Raw genomic sequence first — 23880 nt, 5'->3', positions numbered from 1 at the left:
GTAGAACTGAATTGTATTGCAAAATAAAAATTAAAAAAAAAAAAAAAGATCTCCAATTTTTGCTATGTATGTATGTATGTATGTATGTATGTTGTGTATGGGGAGGGCAGGGACTCATTTTATACCCCTACATGTTTTAGTTCATGCTGTCTAGTATTAGAATCAATCATTCTACCAAGGGTCCTGGTTCTTGGTTTATTGTTCAGTGAAATAAAATCCTCCAATATAGTTGGTAGGTGTGCTCATTTGTCTTGAGGTAGGATGGTTTAATGCCTTTGCAAGAAGATGTATATATGTTTACTAATTCCTATATATACACATTCTTATGGAAAATGATTTACATTTATACTAAGTCAAATATGAGTTCCCCTGATTTCTCTGTCTCTTTAATACACTATTATATGGAATAGTCTAGTTTTCTCCTCCTCTATCCCTATTAGCCCACTGTGATGGTTTATATTGATTCTCAACTTGAAAGGGTCTGGAATCACCTAGGAGATGAGTTCATTGTAACGCCTGTGAAGGATTATAGATACTAGGCTAGTTGAGGTGAGAAGCCTCACCTTAGCTCTGAGTGTTACCATTCTACAGGCTGTATTTAGGGCTGAATAAAATGGAGAGAGTGAGCTCACCCGCGTTCATTGCCCACTGCTTGGTCACCAAGCACACAGTGTGACCAGATTCTTCAGACTACTGGTACCGTATCTCCCTGCACTTGTGGTGTATACTTTCAAGCTATGAACCAAAACACACTCTTCCTTACATTGCTTTTGTAAGATATTTTATCTCAGCAACCAGATCGATAACTTAGACACTCACTGCCAAACAAACAAACAAACAAACAAACAAACAAAACAAAACACTGGCTCCCATCAACTTGTACTTATTGATTATTTCCTTGTTCTGTTACAAAGTAATCATTTAGCAATATCAGAATTCATAGTTTGTATACATATTTCCATGACAACTTTCTCCTCTGTAGTAAGATGGTTTTATTCATATTCAGTACAGTCACCTTTTCCCTCTTGTAGGCTACATGTTATCCTTGATTCCATCAACTTCCCAAATGTGTGTTTCTCTAATTTAAGTGTTATTTATGTTACAATTGCCCTAGAATTAAAAAATAAAAATGTGTGCTGTGTATACCCTTTGGAATTATTTTGGTCTTTTGTTTCATTTCCTCTATTAAGTCTTTAATCATATTATTGTAATGAGTTTTTGCACAGAAAATTAATATGTATGAAAAGCTTATACATTTTGTTACCTTATGTATCACACACCCATGGCAATCATAATGTAGACCATTAGCATATCACTATGAATTTCACCTTAATATAATAAAATATCAAAAATAAGAGGATGATAGGTCAGTATGAATCTATTGTCCCACCATCCTTTGTCTTACATCCTTTGTCTTCTGTGTTCTGTTTCTATGTGCAATAATCCACAAAACATACTGCTTTATATTTTAAAGGGCAGCTGTCTTTTTAGAATTTTGCTAAAAGAAAAAAAAGTATTTGCATTTTTCTATATATCAGCCATTGTTCCTTGTTTTAGGTCCTAGGTTATATTTACTATCATTTATTTGACCTAAAAAAAAGTTTCTATTTATTTTCAAAAATTCACTTCATCTTTAATTATATGTATGTGTTTGTGTAGGCATCCATTGAATCCAGAAAAGAGCAATAGATCCTTCGAAATTGGGATTATACATGTGACCCACCCAATGTGGGTGCTAGGACTTGAACTCAGGTCTTCTAGATGAACAGCAAATGCTCTTAACTGCTGAGCCATCTCTTCAGGGCCCTGAAATGAGTTTCTTTACCAAACCTATGAGTGCTGGCCTAAAGGCTATTGTTTTTCTCAACTAGTTTTATGCTAGGTCTTTTTTTTATGTTTTCATTTTCTTTTTACATTTCATTTCATTTCACGGCTATTATTTTTCTCAAATAGTTTTAATCTAGGTCATTTTTTCACTTTCACTAATAATAGAATCCTAAGTTTCTAATTATAATTCAATGCTTTAGAAAAGATATTTATTGCCACCAGACTCTGCCACTTCCATAGTCATTGTTTTAGGGCTCTCTAAAGGAACAGAGCATGTGTGTGTGTGTGTGTGTGTGTGTGTGTGTGTGTGTATGTATATGACAGATTAATTAGAATGATTTAGCGACTTACAAAATATGACCCAGTATTAAACGTTTCCTGACAGAAAGGCGAATGATCCAGTAGTTGGTCAGTCCAAAAGACTAGATGCCTTAGCAGCCCCATTATGGTGCTGGAGTCCCAGGGAAGTCCTAGGGAGCTGCCAGTTTTCAGTCTAAGTAGGAATCCCAAAGAAGTGGGTAATAGAACCAGAGAATGAATGCTTCAGGAACCAGATTGATAAACTTGTCAGCAATAGTGAGGACAAGAAGGCAAAAAGTAAAAACTTCCCCTTTCCATCTCCCATTAGGGTGGGTCTTCTCAAATGATCCAATCAGGAAAATTCTCCAGAGACTTGCCCAGGTACTTGGGTTTTAGTTGATTCCATTTGTAGCAAGATGAGACTCAAGATTAGCCATGACAAGAACACCTCCTATTAACTTGGCATATAATCTCATCTCCTTATGTTATGCTTAATTTCTAAATGAAAATAACCAGTTCAGAATTCCACCTAATATAACTATCTGGCATAAAGCCAAAAACACGTCATATACTTTAGAATAGGTAGAAATATCCCTTGAGGGACATTCTTTTAATGTTTCATAACTTAAATATGATAACTACGGACATTCTCTCAATTGATGTTACATTACATGATAGAAAGAGGAAAGGAAACATAAACATCACTTGATATGTATGCATATATGCAGAAACAGGTTAACAAAATGAGTGTACAAAAACACTCATGTCAGTTACAATTCACGTTTCTGCAATTAGTCACACGGCTTTAGCTGGTATTTATAACTACCTTCTTCTAATACTCATTCTGTATTTTCTCTACTCTCAGCAGGCATTTCAGCTGGTCTTGGTTATTTTCCTGGAAGAATGACCCATACCTTCATTCCTAAAGGTTCTTGGGCCTTTGGCATCTTGCCTGCATTGGCTTGTTGTAGTTTTCCATTGAATTTAATAATAGACATGGTCACACCAAAAGAAGGCCTAAAAGATCTCCTGCACTGCACTTTATAGTATAAACTTCTATACATCCACTGTGGATAAGTAATTCAATTTCTCCCTGGTAGTCTGGATCAGTAAGTACCTGTTGACTTAAGGGCATCAGAAGCCCAAAGTGGCCAATGGAAAGCATGAGCTTCCAGTACAATGTTGATTTTAGTTCCTGGCAGGAGTATTCCCTTTCTGGAACCAAAACATCTAGATTAGCAGCACTTAAAGTTTCTGAAACAGAAAGTAAAAATTTCCCTAGTAGGTCATTAGGAGTGACATTGAGTGGAACCATTCCCATTTCTTACACTTGATTCCTGGACTATTGACTCCTGGATTTTGGAGAAACAATACTATCTATTAGAAGCTGATACAAAGTATATACTGCCTTCTGAAGAATCCTGTCCTAGCCCTCCAGGCTACTGTCACCAAATTGGTGCTGTAACTGTATCTTTAAATGGCCATTTTGTCTTTTTATCAGACCAACTGCCTCAGGATGGTGAAGCAGCAGATTCCTTGGTAAAACCTGTGGATTCCATGTGTGTAGGCCTGTTGTCCCACTTCTCTGGCTGTGAAGTGAGTTTCTTGGTCAGAAGTAATCCTGTGTGGAATACAATAATTGTGGACAAGGCATCCTTGTAAGTTCAGAGGTGGTAGTTTGGGCTGAAGCATTATATGCAGGAAAGGCAAATCTATAACCAGAATAAATATTTATTCCTGTAAGGACAAAGCATTGCCATTTACAGGAAGGAAGTGATTCAATGTAGTCAACCTGCCACTAAATTGCTGGCTAGTCACCATGAGAAATGATGCCATATCTGGGGTTCTGTGTTGGTCTCTGCTATTGGCAGATCTAACACCCAGCAGCAGCTGTAGCCAGATCAGCCTTGGTAAGTTTCAGAAGTCCATGTTGTCTAACCCATGCATAACTTCCATCTTTGCCACTAAGGCCACTTTGTTCATGAACCCATTGGACAATGGCATGGATGGCTGGGGAAAGACGTTGACTGTCCACAGAATGAGTCATACCATCTACTTGATTATTGTACTCTTCCTCAGCTGAAGTCACCTTCATGTGTGACCCACGGATCTTCATTTCCTTTGTTCACTGTCTGAATTTCTCTAATTCCATTCTAGCTTTTTTCTTTATCTTATCTATTCTTTCCATTCCTTCCAGAGGACTCATTTCTGGCAAAGTAACAGAGGCCATATTTAGAAAAGAACATAAAACACGTTTCTGTTTCCCTTGTGAGCGATAGCTTTGTTTTGTTATAGGAACCATAAGACAATTCCTCTCTGGGACTGTTTTAGCAAATGACACTTTTTAATGAGACATTCTTAAATCATTAGTTTATCTCTCAAAATAGCTGCATTGTATTTGGAGCTCGCTAAAGAATTTGCTCATTCTTCAATTGTTTGAAGGCTAGTACAGTGGGTAAACTGGGACTTCCTTAGCAAAACACCACACAGTGAAGCATGTAAACAATGGAGACTTATTTATTTATTTGCAATTCTAAAAACTGAAAGTCCATGGAAAATATGCACATTTGACTTTTGGAAAGGACTCTCTTCTTCATTCATAAGTAGTCCTCTGTTTTGTATGTCTTCACATGGAGTTTTATTTTCATTCACAGGGCCAGGAGAGGAGAATATAGTGGAATGAAGGAGAAGCTAGGAAGAGTCAGGGTCTATTCTTTTAATAAGAGCCCTAGATTTATATGATTCAAGTCCTAACCCAAGATTTTATTTAACCTTAATTACTTCTATAAACTCCTTTTCCATACCTATTGTCACACTGGAGCCAGGAGTATCAGTATATAAATTCTGGGGAGAAAAAAATAAGTTTACAATATCTTGTATTAATGTTATGTCTGAAATGCAACTGTATATTTCATTGGTACCCATGCATTTCTGAAGGAAATCTAGCATCACTTATGTATGGTCAGTCAAGTACCTAAAGACTTAGGTGTGGTCACTCTGTTGGTCTAGTCAATGTTCTATAACCTTCCAAGAAAAAAATGCATTTGCTTTAAATGGTCCCCAGTCAAAGGTTGAGTACTCTTCATGTTCAGTCATTTACTCAGACTCATTGTGATTCACCTGCAATTAAGTGAGGTGAGGCAGTCTTTGGTGTGACTTCTTTGTACTGTGGTAGGGAAAATTGTCTCACCATCTTCTGTAATTTGGCATATCTAGAAGCCTGCCTAGAAGAGGATCAACAAACTCTTAACAATTTCTTTGATTGTGCCTCTCCATTTGCTTCCCACTGCATCTTCAGTTGATGGAAGTTTGTCAGTAATCTTATGTGTTTCTTACCTATACCATAGACATTATGATGAATTTCCAACATCTACTCTAGAAACCATGTGCCATCTTCTGGTCTTCTTGGGCATGAGGCACACAGATAGTGCACATACAGACAAACACAGACACCCCCCCCACACACACACACACACTCACACAGAGGGTGAGGCAAAACACTCATATATAAGTCTGATTCTATATTATTCTTTTATCAAAACCTCTCTTTTAAGGCCTTCTTCTCCTCCTGAGATGCACTTTATTATACCTAAAAGCTGGGTGAGTGGTCATATAGCTGAAATCCTAGCACTTTCAAGGAGGAGGCTGATCATGAGTTCCTACCTCAAAACCAAACAAAACATAAAAACAGCAACAATAACTAAAAAGAAAAAAAAGGAAAGATGTTTACAAAGTCTATTGCAGCTCTTATTCAGAAAACCTACTTTTCATATTTTCTCAAGACAAGTAAACCCTCTAGTTACCTTTGCACAAATTGTTCGTTTCCTCCCATGGCCCCAAGTCACCTTGTCTGTCACTTGCCATCTCTAATTCTTATGCACCATATTGCTTTCTCGTTGAAAATTTATGTAACTCCTCAAAGGAGATCAAATTCTCTTTATGTGTACTTTCAGAGATACCCAGGGGAGAAGGTGGCTGCATTTAATTTGTGTCTCATTATTTGTATATTACATGTTCTTAAGGAGATTATTTAAAAGTTGAAGTCCCTGTACACTGGCTCAATATTATACTCTCAGCAACTAAGATTATTGATTACAGAAGGTAAAATGGCTACTTATAAGTGAAAAAATATATTTGTGGACTTTCCCTGATGCAATTTAAAGCCTGCTACCATCTGGTTGTGGTACCTTGTGTCTTAATCCCAGCACTAGAGAGGCTGAAGTAGGAGTATTGAGGGTTCCAGACTAGCCTGGCATCCACTGCAAGGACAGCAGCCAGAGCAACAAGAAAACAATAGAAACCAACCAAAGCAACAATTAAAAAAAAAACAACCTAATCCTGTTTCACTTTGTCACCAGAGAATTTGGGATTGGGTATCGTGTCTCATTAGATTGGTTGGAAGAAATGCAAGGAGAATTGTGTGGTTCGTAGTAAGGGTGGTGGCTTTTGCTCTGGGTGCAGAGGAGATGTCTAAGAGGATTTGGGGGATTTTGTTTTGTGTTTTATGATTGTGTAAATCACCTACTGCAGATGGGTGAGGGAGTATATGTGGATTAAGTTAGAGACCACTGACATAATCCAGGCAAGGGATCATCATGACAAATAACACCTTTGCCTAGAGTGTTTTGGCAGAGGTGTAGAAATGTGGTCTGATATGGGACATACTTTGAAAGCAAAGCTCAAAAGGAGTTGCTGACAGATACAAGGCATATGTAGACACAGAGACGTTAAAGAGAGTTTCAGGATGTTTTCTCCACTAATAAACTGGTATAACAGGGTTGATAATTACCGAGAGGGAAAATATCATATAAAAGTAAACAAGCTTTCAAGAGTATACCAGGACCTTAGTTTTAGATGCATGGATTTTGAAATATTAGCAATTCTACTGTGGATACCATGTCAGGCTGAAAGTGTATCAGTCCAGGCTATGAGAGAGCTAGATGGAGAGAGTTAGGACATGAGAATGGATGAGATCTACTAGGAAGTGAATGTGCATGGAAAACAAAGGATGGATAGAGCTAAGGAGAGGAAATTCTAATGGCAAGTGATCTGTTCAATGAGAAGACATGGGTGGAGCAGCTGAGAGCGGATGGCAGTATGTATGGTCAACATTAAAGTGTGATATCTCAGATTCTAAGTGAAGAAAAATATTTGAGAGGGTGTGGCAATGATTTGGTCCACACATTTTTGACAGGTCCAAGAAGATAAGGACAAATAATTCACTATTGGACTTAGGAACACATGAATCATTTTGGTGATAAATAATCAATCTCACTGGGAGTATGAGAACCACAGTATTTGTGCAGGAATCTCAGTAAACAAAAGGAAACTTCCAATGACTAAACATCAGTTTTAAGTTATATCATAGTTTATTTTTCACTCAAAATATAGTTAAAGGTAGTCATGGTAGCATATGCTTGTAATCTCATACTCAGTAGATAGAAGCAGGATGATGGCTGGGAGTTTGAATCAAATTTCTTCTATATAAGGGATTCTATGGCATCCAGAACTACACAGTAAGACACTGTCTCAAAGAACAAACAAAGAAACAAAAAAGCAAATCAAGCTGGGCAAAACAAGACAAAATTGTTGATGGCAGTGTGTTGTGAAGTAGTGTAGTTCATAGAGAAAGAAATCTGGCTATGGTGGTTCCCAGGGAGAAGGCTAATTAATAGACTATGGCCATCAAGAGGGCGAGAGACACAGTCAAGCCAGGTGGTGTGGACTAGATGAAGGTGGGTATGTTATACAGTAGGATCTGGGAAGTTGGTTCAGGTGGCTTTTGTACTTGAAATTCTACAGGAAACATTTTAGGTAATGAGGGTGAGACTATAGGTTACAGCCTGGAAGAAAGAGAACATGATGTGGACTTAACTTCAAGTGTGAGAGAACAGCTGCCCACAGTAAATACAGCAACCTGTTGGATGTCTATGAGGGTCAGTGATCACAAATACATCAAAGAACAAGGCTGCTTTATCCCCTAGGCACGTTCAGCCAGGAGAATACAGGAAGAAAGTGGGGGAAAAGTTGGATTTGTTTAAGCCTATGTTTTTCTAGATACCAAGAATACAGGGATTAGTGAGATATATTTATTCCAATAAATAGTTATAATAGTCATCCATGGAATTCAAATTGAGTGGAGGAAAGCAAGAAATAAATTTTGTTGGAATGATGAGACATTTATTCCTGAAATAGATTACTAGCACAAAATTGACTCCTTCCAGGCTTTGTATCAACATGATAGTATTTTTTTTCACTGTGGTTAAGCACAAACACATATGATCTGCTCTAAATATCTCCATATTATCTAAAAATCTCATTCATAAATGTTAAAACTATCAACAATGGAGTCTAATACCTTATTTGTTCATTCACTTATTCAAAGCCATAGAACAAAGCACAAAAATGCCAAAACATGTCTGCACATGTGCAAGACCTCATTCCTGGGAGCAAGCGCATTATGTGTGAATATTTACAATGTGTGTTAGAGATCCATGATATGTCAGGATTGCAAAGATTTTGTAGTTGTTTTCTGGACTAATAAGAATGAGGATTAATACCTAAATAAGATGATAGAAAGTGTTCTCACTTAGTGAAGAAATCCAGATTTACTGATTTGATAACTTGGGAGGATAAAAAAAATGCTTTAAGAGAAAAAATCATTAATTTAAAAGATAAAATGATGCACCATGTGAAATCCATGATTTTACAAAGAACCCTGTTTAATTTGACTTAACCAATAAATTCAGTGGATCATAAGAGTTACAATATTTTGAACTACTCATTATTTTCTTTCAATTTCATTCTCTTTTCCCTTCGTAAACTGACAAGTTAAGAAAACTAAATTTCCCTCAGACTAGTTTTTACCATTGTTCTGGATCTGATTAAAGCTTTACTAATCCAAAACAGTTGTACAATATTTGACAGAAGAGATGAGCTGGCATGAGAGGGAAATGAGTCACAGAGCACCCAGCCTGCTCATGTGGTGGGGATGGCCAGGAGCTGGAAGTGGTCATGAGTGGAGTGTGGGTGCCTTCTTTAGTCACCTCTGATGTTTGAAGGGGCAGAAGCTTCCATTTGAGTCTAGACTTGGTGGGTACCTTTGAGACTTTTTCTAGATGGTTAGCCTCTTATCTGTTTATGCTGACTCCAAATAATTCAGAATATCATTCAATACATATTCATAAAACTTTCCTTTTTCAAAGTAATTGGAAGGAAACCTGTTCTCTGGCAGAACACAATGTCCTATGGAGTCAGGAATTTAATCAAACAAATAAGTGGCCTACACACTAAAATCACTTTGAATCCATGCTACAAATACACATTCTTGGGATCCATGCTCTAACTGATGCAATAGGGAACTACTTAATATGTACTAGGTTCTGCTGTAGTAATCTCTAGGGCAGTGCCATTATCTAGCATTTGATACAGAGAAATGACTTAGAGAGCCTAATGAAATCTGATATGTAAAGTGTGCCAGCTAGTATCCCAGGAGTCACTTGAGGGAATTGGTAGGTGAATAAGAGACACATTAGGAATTTCCATGTGTAAGTGTAGTTGATTACACACACACACACACACACACACACAGAGAGAGAGAGAGAGAGAGAGAGAGAGAGAGAGAGAGAGAGAGAGAGAGAGAGAGAGAGAGAGAGAGAGAGAGAGAACATTCTAACATTCTCTTTTAATAGAAATCTAGTTTTCTGGCTTCTCAAGGCACATTGCTACGCACATCTGCCTTCCAATTAAAAGATACGTCAAAAGAAAGAGTTTTAACCTTGTATCTGAGCTTAAGTTTGCAAGACTTGTTTCCTTTATTTTTTATTTTTTTTTTCTTTTCACAGAGGAAATGGTGAAAAAAGTGAGTCCAGTAGCTTTTTAGTGTATCTGTTAGATAGTCATCATCATGTTCCTTAAAACCTGTCCTATAAAGTTAGTTTTCTGATACTTATTGTTTTAATATATTCAATCATTATTATAAAACAATAGAAGTCAAAGAAAATATACCAAAATATTCGACATAAAATTATTACCAAATATCTAAAGTTTTTAATTTGCTTACTTGCTTATATACATATATGTATGTGTGTGCATACTGTATACACATCCCTATAATTCCTATAGTTATATCATTTATCACATCTCATTCTTAAGTCTACATAGGAAGATATTCCCAGAACATCTAGCATTTGCAGAACATATTTTTTTATTTTTATGGTATGCTCTACCATCTTAAGTCACTGTTGTTCTGTCCTGTATGATTGGTTTCCTTTGTATTGCACCTGCATTTCAGCTGCCAAATAAGGACTTCTCCGATGAAGAACGCCACATACTTAGGAGCCTCTCTGATAGGTCTTCCCTGTGTTGCTATATTTTTGGAGTTATATTTTAAATACAAATATACATTTTATTAGGAACATTTTAAAACATATATTATGTGATGTGTTTTAACCATCATACTAATGGCTTTCTTCACCACCTCGAGTTTTCCTGACTATTCTTCTGCTGTAGGGAAAGGGCACCAGTTGAGCTCTTTAACAGTGAATATTAGTTTATTCATATCAAGGAATGATATAGAGAATGGACCTCAAACTGTGAACCTTTTAAGAATTTGGACTAGTATGTCCCAAACAGAAATGCAAAATCAGATTTCAAACGTATGGTTTTGGTTATTTCTTTGATTTTTGACAAGAGCAAATTTAATTTAATAGTCTAGTTGATACATAGAAACTGGTACTTCAAGGTGGTTTCCTTTCTCACTGTCATCCTTAGTGCATTTCGTCTTTCTCTCATTTATGATCAATATTTTGTAGTTGTTCACTGATAACATTTCCCCACATAGGAGGCAACATCATATAGCAGAGAGGATATGGTCCTATTAACCTCACTAAACTTATTTACAATTACTTAACTTTATGCAAAAACTATAACATTATCAGGGTGTGAGATGATATTTAAAAATCTTTATGTATATGCTACATTAAACATAATCTAAAGTGATACTTGTCCTCCCTTGTTATAATTATTATCGTGTCTGTGTGTGTGTGTGTGTGGTGTGTGTGTGTATGTGTGTATGTGTGTGTGCATTTCTTTGCAACCTATGTTCACTAGAGTTTTACAGTCTGTGTAATTTCCTAATATTAGCATTGAGTTTTAGCTATTGTAGGTGGAGGAAAAGAGATGCCTTGCTTTCCATATGTTTTGAATTGGTGATAGGAAAATGGTATTCATTAAAATTTACTCAAATTACTTTTGATTGGGGAGTAAATTGCAAGCAAATCAAACAACTTCTTTACATGTTTATGCCAATTAAACTTTAGTGGATCATATGGAAGTTCTAATTTTAATTATTTGACTAATTATGTACTGGTTTACAAAATGGCTTGACTAATTTACATTCCTATGAAGAGTGTGCAATGCTCCCCTGTTCTCTACATGGTCACCAGAACTTACTAACTTTAGTTCTTTTGGAATTAGCTATTATTACTGAAGTCCAGTGACTAATCATAATGATTTGATTTGCATTTTGCTGTGATTAATGTTCAACATCTTTGGCATTATTTTGACAAATATTTATTGTCCATTTCTAATAAGACTTATTTAATTTTGAGATTTCAGGCTTCATTATAGATGCTGTATATTAACTCTTTGTCAGATGTATAATGTGCATAGTTTTTCATATGGCTAGCAAGCACAATACCACACATAATCCCCCAGAAATGAAATCAGTATGTCAAAGAGACAACTCCATTCATGACTTAATTGCAGTTCTATTCACAATAGCCAAGTTAAGTGTCCATCAAATGATAGGTGGTTTAACAAAATGTGGTACAAATTTACAGTGAAATACCACTTAGTTGTGAAAGTGAATGGGAATCCTGATATTTGTAATAGCAAAAGTAGAACTAGAGATTATCAAGTTACTTAAAATAAGACAAACAAGGAGGTAAGTAGTGCATGATTTTACTCATATGTGGAATCTAAAATGATGGTGTACTTTCATAGATGTTGAGAGTACCATGTGCCTATCAGAGGCCAGTAGAGGATGTTGATCAAGGAACACTATTTTGTAGAGATACAGGAATGAAGGTCCCTTTGTGTTTCATCAAAGTAGTGTGATTATAGATTGTGAGAAGGTGCTGCATGTTCTTTGTGTAAGCGCCTATGTTTTATTATATTTCTAGTATTTAAAATAGTTTTGTAGATGAATTTCTAAATGATTTTATTAAATAAAGAACATGGAGCCAGAAATTTGGGTTAAAGCCTTAGAGAGAGCAGGGAAAAACTGAAAGCCACCAGCTAACCTCACCTCACCAACTCAGCAGCTTCCCAAGAGCATGACTTCCTGTCTACCCAGGCTTATATGCCTTGCTTTTCTTCCCTCTTATTGGCTCTTAGCCCAGCTACCTCACTTCCTCTTCCTACACAACTCTGTCACTGTCTGTCTGTCTGTACAGACCTCCAGGTCTGTATGGTTGGTACTGGGATTAAAGGCATGTGTCATCACACTTGGCTCTGTTACCTAGTGTGGCCTTGAGCACACAGAGATCCTGCCTGCTAAGAGATTAAGGGTGTGTGCTACCTGACTTATTTGTTTACTTAAAATAGCTGGCCTTTTCCCCCTGGTCTCCAGGCAAGCTTTATTTATTAATGCACAAATATAATATCACCACATAGATTTTAAATTTAAATATATATTTGACCATCTTCTTCCCTTCTCCTGATCCCTGCTAGATCCTTTCCCTCCTTCCTTATCCAACTTTATGTTCTTTCTCAACAAACAACCAAAAACCCAATACAACAACAAAATCCACAAAACCTCCAAAAGCAAAATAAAACCAACAGATACCCCCACCCCAAATCTGTAATCAAGTAAAAGCACATAAGAAAAACTGTGGAATCCATCATATATTGGTCCACTACTCCTGAACATGAGGCCTATACTAGAGCAGTTGATATACTGTCACTCTATTAGAGAAAACTGATTTTTCCTTCTCCCAAAAGGTATGTGACCATTCAGTTGTTAACCTTATCCTAATGGCTAGGTATTCATTCATTCATTCACTCATTCACTCATTCATTCATTTGTTTTAAAAAGTATAGCAAAATAAAATACAAGATAAAACAAAATCCAACAGGAAAAAAAAGAGCCTAAGCAAAGGCTCAAGAATCAGAGATATTTTTACACTTATAAGCCCCATAAAAACACTAAACTGAAGCTATAATATATACGCAGAGGGCCTAGTTCAGACCTGTGTAGGCCCTGTGCATGCTGTTTCAGTCTCTGTGGTTTACATGAGCTCTGCTTATGTTGATTGAGAGGCCTTGTTTGCTTGACGTTCTCTGTCCTCTCTGGCTCTTACACTCTTTCTGCCTCTTCTTCAGGGTTTCTTGAGATCTGAGGGAAGAGATTTGTTGGAGACATCTCATTTAGGGGTGAGTATTCCAAGGTTTCTCACTCTGAATAATGTCTGGCTGTTGGGCTTTATTTTTGTTCTCATTTTATGCAGGAAGAAGTTTCTCTAATGATGGCTGAACAAGGTACTGATCTATGAGTACAGCAGAATAGCATTATGGGTCATTTTATCACTACATTTTTTCTTTTTTATTAGACCAGTATTATTTTGGTTATTCTAGGTCCCTGGGCCATGTAGTCCTAGATCTTTGGTCACTCAAACAGGTTCCATCTCATGGAGCTACACACTGTTAATAATTCAAAGAAAAGTATAATTGAATGTTTTCACCATGAAGAAATAATAAATGCTTGAGGAGATAATTATTCTATTTTAAATATTATAAAATGTCCATGTTTATCAAAATTGCTATGGTACTCATTAGTTTGAATACTTTTTACATTTTTTTTGGGGGTTGGGGGTTGAGACAGGGTTTCTTTGTGTAGCTTTTCACATTTCCTGGATCTCGCACTGTAGACCAGGCTGGCCTCAAATTCACAGAGAACTGCCTGCCTCTGCCTCCCAAGTGCTGGGATTAAAGGCGTGCACCACCACCGCCCGGCTACTTTTTACAATTTTTAATGCACATATTAGGAAGCATTTATAAAATTTGATTTACTAGTTTCATAATAAAAATTCTATTAATAAGTTTGAAATTTTAAAATCAACTTAAAATAAGATATATTTTGCAAAATGAAACAGAATAAAATTATACTAATAATTTTTAAAATGGAAGAAATGAAATGTGTCATTTGTATAAGTTTTAAATAAATTGAAGGGTCAAAATTAAAAGAATATGTTAGTAATTATCAGAGAGTTAAAAGTGAAACTGAAAACATAAAACACTCAATCTCAATTATTTTCATGTCATAATCATAGTTTTGCCCATCAAAAGAGAACTAAACCTTTAGTGATGTAAAATCTACAATTATTTTCATTATCATCACATAATTTCAATGGACAGATTTTCTTTCATTTTACCCATCCAAATGTATGAAAACTGTATGCATATAAACACTCTGATTCTATCCTTAGCACTTTACAACGTTCATGATTCTCAAATAACTTCTCTTTAAGTTTAATCCAACAATGCTTCTCTCAAAGACAGCACCATACCCCCAGATGTAAACACTGCTTTAAGAGCCAGCCATATGCTGACAGATGGCATCCCATCTGTGGCTCAGTTATTAAAAATAAATTTCTTGGCTATGTTCAACAAATGTAAGATATTCTTATCCATTTTTCCCCAAGAAATGTTTAGTTTTCAACCCCAAGTTTAGCAAACTTAACCACAAAACTCAATTCTATATAATGCCTTGAGTAACAAAATAAGCTTCATGCCAGATTAAAACTATATATTTATGCTAAGAGTCTCAGAAGAGAAAAACTAGAATAGGAAAATGTAAATTAATTTCTCTAAGTTAATATACTGTGGATCTGCCTTGGCGCTGCTAGATAGGAAAGACAAGACATTTTGGAGTCAGTGTTAAGACTTAAGCATTGGTGGATGGGAACATGCAATCCAAAAACACTTGCAGTGTTTTGCACACTACTCAGACTCCAAAGTGCTTGTCAGTGGTTCTTTTTCTGCTGTGTCTTTACACCTTCAAATCAGTATTTTTTCATAGTTTTCAGTGCTAAACAACACTATGAGGAAAATATGAGAAATGCCAGTAATAAATCTCGGCTCACCGTAAAGAGACAGGGTTTTGAAAAAGATGAAGAAAAGCAAGGGATGTCACTGACAGCATTTAATAAGGTTGATTTCACCCACTGAACTGGCTATTCAATCATCTTGTAGACAGAGGTTTCTAGACAAAATGATTGAGAAAAGAAGAAAATCATTTTGTAAAGGTGATAAAACAAATCAAAATGACAATGACAACACATACACAGACACACAGGGAGGAAGAGGGAGAGGAAAGTGTTGTGAAATAATCTTTTTGTACACTGTGAAGATGTGTCACTCTGATTGGTTTAATAAAGAGCTGAAAGGCCGATTGCTGGATTTCCAGGCATGGAGGATGCTGGGAAGAAGAAAGTCAAGAGACACAAGGAGATAAGGAAGAAGCAGGGAAGCAGGATGGATAGTATGTAGATGAGGTAAACGAGCCTTGGGACAGTATATAGATGAATAGAAATGGATTAATTTAAGGCATAAGAGCCACCCAAAAAGAAGCCTAAGCTATCAGCTGAGCTTTCTTCTTTAATATTTCTCTGTGTCATGATTTGGGAGCTAGCTGGTGGGACAGAGACAACTCAATACAGGAAAGAGAAAGGGAGGGACAGACAGACAGACAGAGAAAAAGAGGGAGAGAGAGAGAGAGAGAGAGAGAGAGAGAGAGAGAGAGAGAGAGAGAGAGAGAGAGAATCTTATTTGTGAAAATCTTTAGTGACCATATCTAGATTCCCATTTCTGTAGCATCTTGGTCCTGGTAACTGGAAGTAGAGATACTTTTACCCATTTCTTTCTCAATTTTTAAAAACTATCTTCTCTTTTGTATGTTATTATAGATGATCAGTGAAGGGTCTACATGATGACTGACTGACAAAGAATGTTAAAAAGAAAAAAATCACTAAAAAGCTAGGCATGGTGGTTCATGCACACAGTCCCAGTACTTGTGAGTCAGATGGAGCAGGAGAATTTTGAGCATAAGACCAGCCTACACTGTCGTGTAAGAACCTTTCCAAAACAAGAGAAAAATATTTGAGGAGGTCCATACATTCAATCTCATTTGAATTCTTCTTGCATGCATTGGAAATCACACATGTGCTCCATAACTATGTGTGGTTCTTAGGCTGTTAAATCAAAAGGAGAGACTCATATCTCCTACCCTTATGAAATTTATAGTCTGTTGGTGAAAGTAGGCCAGTGAGTAGACAAGTAAAATAGATCAAATATCTCAAATGGGAGTTCTCTTGCGGTGTGAAAGAAATATGGAAAAGTGAGTGAAGAGGAATATATAAGTAACCCTTGGACACCTTTACTAGGAACATATTTTGGCTTTTTTGCTAATAGCTAAGATACACATTTAATTTTACTTCAGCTTTTAAAAATAATTTTTTATTTTCTTGATTTAATTTTGCAAGATATTTCTTCATTTTTGGAATATCATGTCCTTGTATTTCTTTAAAACTGTAAGAAGTATAGAAGCAGATTTCTTATCATGGTCTTGCTATCTTATAGACATGCAGCAAGTAAGCAGAAAAGCATTGCTTTGCAAAAAATAAAATGTATGGATGGGAGAAAATTTGAGTAACTCACATCTGCAACTTTAAGTATTGTCATGCCCCCGGGAGTACAAAAACTTTTAATACCTCTGTCTATCTGTTTGTCTCTATTTCTCTCTGTGTGTCTTGTGTGTGTGTGTGTGTGTGTGTGTGTGTGTGTGTGTGTGTGTGTGTTCTGTTCTGTTCTTGTTGCCTGTTCTTGGGTGTGAAGGTCAGAGGAAGATATCAGGTGTTCTGTTCTATCACACTATGTCTCAATACCTTGATAGAGTCTCTCATCAGACCTGAACCAGGTTTGCATCCAGCATGTTCCAGCAAGACGTCTATTTCTACTCCTCAGGTGTTATAGCCATGTGGGCATCCAAGTCATGCTTTTTATGTCAGTGCTACTGAACACAGGTTTCCATGTTTGTGTGGTAAGCACTCTTACTTGCAAAGACATCTCTCCAACTCTTTTACTGCTTTTCTATCATTGCATGTTGTGCTGGCTAATTTTATATCACCTTGATGAAAGCTATGATCATCTGGGACAAGGGAACCTCGATTGAGAAAATGCCTCTATAAAATTTTATTCATTAGTGGTTGATAAGGGAGAGCCCAGAACATTGTGGGGGGTACCACCCCTGGGCAGATGGTTCTGAGTTCTATAAGAAACCAAGCTAAGCAAGCCATGAGGAGAAAGCCAGTAAACAACACTCCTCCATGCCCTCTGCCTCAGCTCTGGTTTCTAGGTTCCTGTCCTGTTTGCATTCCTGTTCTGACTTCATTTGATGATGGATAGTGATGGTGAAGTGTAAGCCAAAGAAACCTTTTCCTCCCCAAGTTGCTTTGGTCATGGTGTTTCATCACAGCAATATTAACCCTAACTAGGATGTATGCCTATACCTACTCTATAAAAATCTTTTCATCTGTCTCACCAGGAAAACCTCATATGATAACTGACTATAAAGTCCTCTTTTGGGGTAGAGGGAAAGTTCTCTCCACTGGTATGAATGCAAAGACCTCTCTGGCAGAGTAACTATCTGTATCTCTGGAGCAATGCACCACTTCAGGCATCAAAGCATACTTGTCCTCCAGTCAATGGTTTACAAATATTGCCAGATCCTTTTTTTTTCTGTAGAAAGCCTATAGCAGACAGAAATATAAAAAGTTCAGTGAAAACCATCTCCTAACAGGAATTAGAAAGTGATGTAATTACCAATAATGTAATGGCACAACACAGCTAAATAGAAACTAAATCTTAGTTCCTCAAGTATAGATTCCATGAACTCTGGACTGCATAACACATGTATCATATTTATTTAAGAGGAGAAAATGTTTGGTGATTGATGGAACTGCAAGGTTTTTGAATAATATTTATGCCATCCTGACAGTATGGATCTGATGGTCAGAGTGCTTGACAATAGATCAATAAAAAAAAAAAACTATGTAAAATTGCCTATTGCAGCAGGAACAACATTCAAAACTTTACATAAATGCAGATATCCAAGAACCATCGCAAAGAATAAAACAAGCAACAATGCTCCTAATATACAATGACTGGGCTAATTTTTATTCTCTAAACAAATGAGGTTAATATACAAACTGATTCATCACAGGGGAAAGCCCATGATACCCCAACCCTACACAAAGACCTAGAGGCAAGTAAGAAATACTGAGAGTGGAAGAAATAGTCTTTCCCAGGAAGAGCACACCAATTGGTCATCTGATATCAAATGGTCAGCTGAGAAAACATACACAAGTCATATTATGCAGAATCATAATTATATGCAAGTTATAGTTGAAGTATAACATATATGTGTGTTTGTGTTTGTGTGTGTATGCACACGTGCATGCGCACATGTGTGTAACAAAAATCAATGAAAAAAAAGGCCACGAATTGAAAGAGAGCAAATGGGGATAGGTGAGAGTGTTTTGAGGGAGGAAAGGGAAAGGGAGAAATGATGTGACTTTATTATAACCTCAAAAATAAAAAAAATAAAATCGCGAAACATTCCTTGTATACACATTTAGACTGATGTAGATCTATGTTCTTTTATAGAACATACCAACAGGGTTGGGGTTGACATCTCTGGGGAAAAGAATAAAGTTATTTGAAATAAAAAAATTATCCATCAATCTCATTTCAATCAAGCTCACCTCATGAAGACACTAAGAAAATTCTCCAATACAGATATGGAATTTTGTTTGGCAGAGATTTAAGATAGCTCTCAAGATTCTCACTGAGTTTTATTTCCTCTCAATGAGTCTGAGCATGTCCTGTGAACATGTAATATATCATTCTCCTGCATTTGTAGCAACATATGACAGTCAAGAAGATCAAAGTCCCTCTGCTCTGACTCTGAGTTAATAAATCCATGTGAGACTAGCTATTATGTGGGTGTTGAGCCATTAAAACCTTAGTATCTGGAAATGGTGTTCATTCGGAAACTGGGAAGAAAATAATATATCAACATTATAACCACATAGTCATGATTTCTTCTAACAACCAGGGCGCTGAGCAAACATGTCCTTAGTTTCAGTTGAGATCAACTCCCTGGCCAATACCTTGAACATAGGTATATCTAACTGCTGATAACTGGTGGAAACCATGGGATCATGATTTTATATTCCTTTTAGCTACTGCACTTGCTAGATAACTTGTCACCAAAATTGTTAAAGAATGAAGTTCTCCCTATTAAGGCTCACATATTGAAGGTTTGGACCTCAGTGATTCAAAAAAAAGGGATGTTATCTTCAGTGAATTAAAATGCTCATGAGTTTATACTGAATAGACATGGAAGAATTAAGATCTAGATGTTACCAAAAGCAATCTACAGATTGAATGCAATGCCCATCAAAATTCCAACACAATTCTTTACAGATCTTGAAAGAACAATACTCAACTTCATATGGAAAAACACAACAAAGAAAAAACAGGATAGCTTAAACAATCCTGAACAATACAGGAACTTCTAGAGATATCACTATCCCTGATTTCAAGCTCTACTGCAGAGCTATAGTAATAAAAACAGCATGGTATTGGCATAAAAACAGACAGGTAGATCAAAGACCCTGACATACATCTACACACCTATGGACACCTGATTTTTGATAAAGAAGCCAAAATTATACAATGGAAAAAGGAAAGCATCTTCAACAAATGGTGCTGGCATAACTGGATGTCCAAATGTAGAAGAATGCAATTAGATCCTGATAGATCACCATGCATAAAACTCAAGTCCACATGGATCAAAGACCTCAACATAAATCCAGTTACACTGAACTTGATAGAATAGAAATTGGGAAATAGCCTTGAACAAATTGGCACAGGAGACAACTTCCTGATAGAACACCAGTAGCACAGACACTGAGTTCAACAATTAATGGGGCCTCATGAAACTGAAAAGCTTCTGTAAGGCAAAGGACACTGCCAATAAGACAAACAGCAGCCTACATAATGGGAAAAGATCTTCACCAACCCCACATCTGGCAGATGACTGATAATCAAAATAAATAAAGAAACTCAAGAAACAAAACATCAAAAAGCCAAATAATCCAATTTAAAAAATGAGGTACATATGTAAACAGAATTCTCAACAGAATATCAAATGGCCGAGAGATACTTAATGAATTGTTCAACATCCTTAGCCACCAGGATAATGCAAATCAAAATTACTCTGAGATTCCATCTTACACCAGTTGGAATGGCTAAGATAAAAAGTACTAATGACAGCTTATGTTGGAGAGGATGTGGAACAAGGGGAACCATTACTGGTGGGAGTGCAAAGTTGTACAACCACTTTGGAAATCAATACAGAGTTTTCTCAGACAATTGGGAATCAATCTACCTTAAGACCCAGCAATACACTTTCTCAGCTATATATACCCAAAGGATGTTCCTTCCACATGGAAACTCATTCAACAATGTTTATAGCAGTTTTATTCTTAATAGCCAGAACCTGAAAACAACTTAGATGCCCCTCAACCAAAGAATGGATAAAGAATATATGGCACATTTATGCAATGGAATATTACTTAGCTATTAAAAACAACATCAGGAAATTTGAAGGCAAATGAATTGAACTAAAAAAAAAATCCTGAGTGAGGTAACCCAGACCCAGAAAAACAAATATGTTATATATTCACTCATAAGTGGATGTTAACTGTAAAGTAGATAACCATGCTACAATCCATAGCCCCAGAGAGACTAGGTAATAAGGAAGGCCTATAGGGGGACAGGGATGAATAAATTTTCCTGGAAAGGTGCGGGGTGTTTATCCACCAACCCCATAGCTCCCCAGAATTTTCTTGAGTTTGAGCAGCAGGAAATATTAGATAGAAGGATTTAGATTGTGGAGATAAACAGAAAATAAAGGATAGCCTCGAGAGGCCCTGGAACCTATTCCAAGGAGCCCTGACTGTCTCTGCCCCAGGATATTTATAGAGATACCAAGGGGTGGAGCAAAAGATCTCCCCTCAGCACAGCCAAAGCAGACCATCTCAGACACCTGCACTCAGGCCCGTGGTCCTAATCATTCTCTCTATGCGGACCTCCTGGGTAAAGCCATGAGGAACCTGAAAAGAGCCTCCCACAGGAAGGGAAACTAGAAGAGATCTCCTGGGTAGACTGGGTGCCAGTGGGAAAGAGAACATGTGGAATTGGGTTGGGGGCATAAATGGAGGGGAAGCATAAAGAAAGAGATGTCTTGATGAGGGGAACATTTTGGGGTCAGGTAGAAACCTACTGCAGGGAATACTCTCAGAAATCCACAAGGATGACCCCAGCTAAGACTCCTATGGATACATAGCCTTAACTGGCCATCTCCAGTAATCAGACTGGTAACTACTCCACTTGTCATCAGAGAGCCTTTATCCAGTGACTGATGCAGAGATCCTTAGTAAAGCACTGGGCTCAGGGAATCCTGTTGAAGACAGCAAGGAAGAATTTTATGTGCCAGGAAGGGTCAACGACATCACAAGGAAACCCACAGAAACAACTCACCTGGGCTGATAGGAGCTCACAGACTCTGGAAGAACAGCTAGTCTGCATAGGACTGACCTAGGCCCTTTACATACGTATGACTGTAGCTGAAAGGTTTCCTGTGTCCCGGCCTGCTGGTGGTCAGGACAAATCTCTCCCACTTGCCTCCCCCAAGTAAACACACAGAGGCTTGTATTAATTATAACTGCATGGCCATGGCTCAAGCCTTTTCCTCGCTAGCTCTTATATGGTGGGAGCAGGGCCTGTCCCTAATGCTTTGCCTGGCTTCCAGGAATGTATTTCTCATGCTGGGTTGATTTGTCCAGCCTTAATACAAGGGGAGGAGCTTAGTCCTACCTCAACTTGATATGCCTTGCTTTGTTGACACCCATGGGAGCCCTGCTCCTTTCTGAACAGAAACAGAGGAGAATTGGGGGTGTGGAAGGGGAGGCATGGGGGAGGAAATGAGAGGAGAAAAGGGAGGAGAAACTGTGGTTGGTATGTAAAATAAATGAATGAATTCAATTAATTAAAAAAAATTAAGGCCTAGCTGAAGGTATTGGGTGGACAAGGGCATGCCTTTGAAGGGGGTACATTTTTCTCAGCCTCTCCCTCCCAGTCCTTCTGGAATAATCCATTTCCTTCCATCAGTGTTCCCTGCCATGGCATTCTGTCTCAACAAATAGCAGCTCCAAAGCCAAGGAGTCAACTGTCATGGGATCAGGACCCTTGAAACTGGAACACAAAACAACTCCTTCTTGCTTTAAGGAGTTTTGTGAAAGCAATTAAAAGCCGACAAACACAACGATAAAGTGATAGGAAACTGACACACAACAAAGTGCAGAACCATATACAATAAACTGTGACTGGGGACTGTGAGTACTTACAGAGAGTTACTAGTATGATTTATCATACAAAACCAAAAATGAATGTTCATCATTATCTATACAAATACAGGTAAACTGACATTTATGAATAGTTATGATATAGGTTGCAACACTATACATAGAAGAGGGGAGGCATCTGATTATTGATTTTATTCAGTTACAGTCATGTTGGCAATACACAGCAAAAGGCAAAGGACTCAAACACCAGAAATTTAAAGTAAGAAATTACACCAAGTTCTTGTTTGCAAATAATATGCTAATTACCATGAGATATTTATAAATCTTTATATTTGAGTATTTATAATAAATCAAATAACTGAACAGCCTTTATGGGAACATGAATCATATACATGAGGTCTTCTGTAACTTAGTGTATGAGCATTAAACTTTATAAAATATGAATTCACATTGAAAGTTACTTGAAAGAAAACTAATGAAAGCATGGAAACAATAAACGTATACCTAAATAATTAAAGTGTCATGCCAATTTCTTGGTAGGAAAACCTCAGAATTATAGACATAGCAATTATCCAATAACTAATATTTCAATTTCAGTGATATTTTCAAAAATATTTTTCATGGAATATGAAACTTTAAATATTAGAATGAGCGCATAGAAGTACATGAAGAACCCTTAAAGAATTGAAAGAAGAGTGAGGAAATGTCACATTAAACAGTGTTATAACTAAATAATTAAGATGCTATTTGTACTAGTATAAAAAAACAAAAAGAAATATATAAAGTTGTAAGAACCCTAATATGCATGAATATGTGTGAATATACACAGCATCAGGGATGACAGCTTATAGATAATTCAAAGCTAAATAACTGACATAAAATTATACCAGATTCCATATATCTTCAGATACAAACACATTTCCTCTATATTAATGTGAAAGGGAAAAATGATTTAAAAAAATTCTGTAAAGTAATGTTAAGGCTATATTTGTAATGTTAGCATAGACATTATTTTAAGTAAAAATGAGTAGCAATTCATAAAGTACATTGCATTGATAATAATGATAGTCTACCATGCACCTACCTATCATGAAGTTCACAACCAAGTCACAAACTAGAAAGTAGGCTTGTCATATGCATAGGCAAAATTAGTACTTATAATGCACAAGGAATTCTACCAATCAATAAAACAAACCCTCCAACTACGAAAAAACAAACAAGGGATACGTAAAGACCTTAAGAAGAGATTAAATCTCATAAA

At 36.8% G+C, this 23880-nt stretch overlaps 1 pseudogene; it reads right to left on the bottom strand.

Annotated features, from left to right (window-relative positions):
• Positions 1-3127: 3127 nt before the first annotated feature.
• LOC131920392 (uncharacterized) overlaps positions 3128-23880 on the bottom strand; it is a 130134-nt pseudogene continuing 109381 nt past the window's right edge.

This window comes from Peromyscus eremicus, chromosome 10, assembly GCF_949786415.1.
Source record: "Peromyscus eremicus chromosome 10, PerEre_H2_v1, whole genome shotgun sequence".
In the NCBI taxonomy this organism is placed as follows: domain Eukaryota; kingdom Metazoa; phylum Chordata; class Mammalia; order Rodentia; family Cricetidae; genus Peromyscus; species Peromyscus eremicus.
Note: the sequence above shows the minus strand (reverse complement) of the source record. Positions and strands in the feature narration are given on the sequence as shown.